The sequence below is a fragment of the Acomys russatus genome, chromosome 29 (assembly GCF_903995435.1).
Source record: "Acomys russatus chromosome 29, mAcoRus1.1, whole genome shotgun sequence".
Lineage (NCBI taxonomy): Eukaryota > Metazoa > Chordata > Mammalia > Rodentia > Muridae > Acomys > Acomys russatus.
The window spans coordinates 33,277,274-33,280,730 of NC_067165.1; positions in this window are offsets into that span (position 1 = coordinate 33,277,274).

Consider the following 3,457-nt stretch of genomic DNA (forward strand, 5'->3'; position numbering starts at 1 on the left):
GAAAGCCTTTGGATGGAAGTGTTGGGTTAGGAGCTATAGTCCCACAGATGGAGCCACACCTGAGCAGCTGATACAGCCTGGAGGAGATAACAGGTGACCCCTCTGTGACCATCCACCATGGGCTAATCTTCCCCTGCACAGATGGACTGGTTAAAAACTGGTACTCTGTGCTAACTACATTGAATGGTATCAACCTCTGCTCTCTGAAACCATAAGAAGAAACCCCTTGATAACTAGCTATCCTTCCTCTGAGTGCCACCAGGTCTCCCCATCTGGGGGACATGGTCAGAAAAGGGGCACCAGAGTTCGTGTGAGAGTCAGAGCATATATAGGGGGAGGAGGTCTCCCTCGGTCACGGACATAGGGGAGGGGAGAATGGGAGAAATGGGAGGGAGGGAAGAATGGGAGGAAACAGGGGAAGGGCTAACAATCAAGATGTAATATGAATAAATTAATAAAAAAAAGATGAAAAAAAAAAAGGAGAAACCCCACTTTGCCTTGTGGAACCAAACACTCTAAAATTCCTGCCATGCTGTCTGTAGCATTAAATAGCTTCTAGTAAATCTGCTGCCTGGATAAGCAGTCTGGGGCTGCCAAGATGGCTCATGGGTAATGGTACTTTCTCTAAGCGTGACTACTACCTGGGTTAGAGCCCAGGGATCCCCAGATAGGAGAACTTATTGCCTAAGCTACACATCAAAATAATTCAAATGTTTTTAAGGGTCTGCTGTCTCAGTGTCCCTCTTAAACCTGAGGTCTTTCAGTGTGAACCATAAGGAAAAGCAACTGTTGTGTGTGGGCCTGCTGGAATTGACAGTTCAGAGTTCATAAGGAGACAGGGTTTAGTGGACCTCAAGGTCAGCCGGAAAAGGACTGAAGTCAAAATTGTCAACATACTCACAGAAGCAGGAAACGTTAGAATTTTTTTCTGCACAGTTCTCTGGGGATCATCTCTCCCCTCTTTCCCTGTCCTCCGGCCATTAGAATCACATTTAAGATGCCCATAGAGACTTTTTTCTAATCTTTTCCCTAATATGGAAAAAAAACAGGATGCTATTTGTTGTGCCCTGTTTTGTTTTTCATGACAGGGTTTCTCTGTGTAGCCTTGCCTGTCCTGGACTCACTCGGTAGACCAGGATGGCCTCGAAATCATATAGATCCTCTAGCTTCTGCCTCAGGAATGCTGGGAATAAAGGTGTGTGCCACTATGCACAACTTCCATACGCTGTTTAAATAGTACTAATTTTGCCATTTACATAGACACTTACTCATCATTTTTGTTTACAAGATTGGTGGCACTCAGAGGAAGGATAGCAGGCTACCAAGAAGAGACTTGATACCCTATGAGCATGTACGGGGGGAGGAAGTCCCCCTCAGTCACTGTCATAGGGGAGGGGAGTAAGCAGGAAATGGGAGGGAGGGAGGAATGGGAGGATACAAGGGATGGGATAGCCATTGAGATGTAATATGAATAAATTAATTTTTAAAAAACAAGATTGGAATTTTTCCATCCATGAGCTGCCTGACTTTCATTCTCCCTCTTGTTTTTGTTTGTTTGTTTGTTTGTTTGTGTTTTTCCTTTTTTATTATTAATTTATTCGAATTACATCTTAGTTGTTACCCCATCCCTTGTATCCTCCCATTCCTCCCTCCCTCCTGCTTCCCCCCCCATTACCCTCCCCTATGTCTTTATTATGTTTAGATACGTGCCTTGTATTCCCGCTCTCTCTAGAACTTTAAACATAAATGGGTGTTGGATTTTGTCAAATGCTTTTTCTGCATCTAAAGAGATGATCATGTGGTTTTTCTCTTTCAGTTTGTTTATATGGTGGATTACATTGATGGATTTCCATATGTTAAACCATCCCTGCACGCCTGGAATGAAGCCTACCTGGTCATGGTGAATGATGTCTTTGATATGCTGCTGTGCTCGCTTTGTGAGAATTTTGTTGAGTATTTTTGCATCAATGTTCATAAGAGAAATTGGTCTGAAATTCTCTTTTTTTGTTGGATCTTTGTGAGGTTTAAGTATCAATGTGACTGTGGCCTAATAGAAGAAATTTGGTAATATTCTGTCCATTTCTATCTTTTGGAATAGCTTGAATAGTATCGGTATTAGCTCCTCTTTGAAGGTCTGGTAGAATTCTGCACTGAAACCATCTGGCCCTGGGCTTTTTTTGGTTGGGAGACTATTAATGGTTGCTTCTATTTCTATAGGTGAAATAGGGCTATTTAATTTGTTTATCTGGACTTGGTTCAATTTCAGCAAATGGAATCAGTCAAGAAATTTGTCCATTTCCGTTAAATTTTCGAATTTTGTGGCATAAATGCCTTTAAAGTAGGTTCTTATGATTCTTTGTATTTCTTCAGTGTCTGTTGTTATGTCTCCCTTTTCATTTCTGATTTTGTTAATTTGGATAGTGTTTCTCTGTCTTTTAGTTAGATTGGCTAACGGTTTGTCTATCTTGTTAATTTTCTCAAAGAACCAGCTCTTGGTTTTGTTGATTCTTTGGATTGTTCTCTTTGTTTCTAATTTATTGATTTCAGCCCTGAGTTTGATTATTTCTAGGCATCTACTCCTCTTGGGTGTTTCTGCTTCTTTTTTTTCTAGAGCTTCCAGATGTGTTGTTAGGTTGTTTATGTGGGATGATTCCTTTTTCTTTTTGAAGGCGCTTAGTGCTATGAATTTTCCTCTTAGCACTGCTTTCAATGTGTCCCACAAATTTGAGTATGTTGTTCCATCATTTTCATTGAATTTCAAGAAATCTTTTATTTCTTCCCTTATTTCTTCCGTGACCCATGTGTCATTAAGTAGAAAGTTGTTTAGTTTCCACGTGTTAGTATGCTTTTTGTTATTTCTGTTGTTGTTGAAGTCCAGCCTTAGACCATGGTGATCTGATAAGATACAAGGTATTATTTCAATCTTCTTGTGTATCTATTGAGGTTTTCTTCATGACCAACTATGTGATCAATTTTAGAGAACGTTCCATGGGGTGCTGAGAAAAAGGTATAATTCTTTGCATTTGGGTGGAAAGTTCTGTAGATATCTGTTAGATACATTTGATTCATGACATTGGTTAATGAGGTTATTTCCCAGCTTATTTTTTGATTCAAAGACCTATCCTTGAGTGAAAGAGGGGTGTTGAAGTCTCCCACTATTATTGTGTGGGTACCAATGAGTGGGGCAAGCTTTGTTAATAACTCTTTTACAAATGTGGGAGCCCCTGTATTCGGAGCATAGATGTTCAAAATTGTGATGTCTTTTTGGTTGACTTTACCTTTGACGAGTACAAAGTGACCATCCTCATCTCGTTTGATTAATTTTGGTTGAAAGTCTATTTTATTAGATATTAGAATGGCTACCCCAGCTTGCTTCTTGTGACCATTTGCTTGGAATATTTTTCCCCAACCTTTTACTCTGAGGCAATGTCTGTCCTTGTGGTTGAGGTGTGTTTCT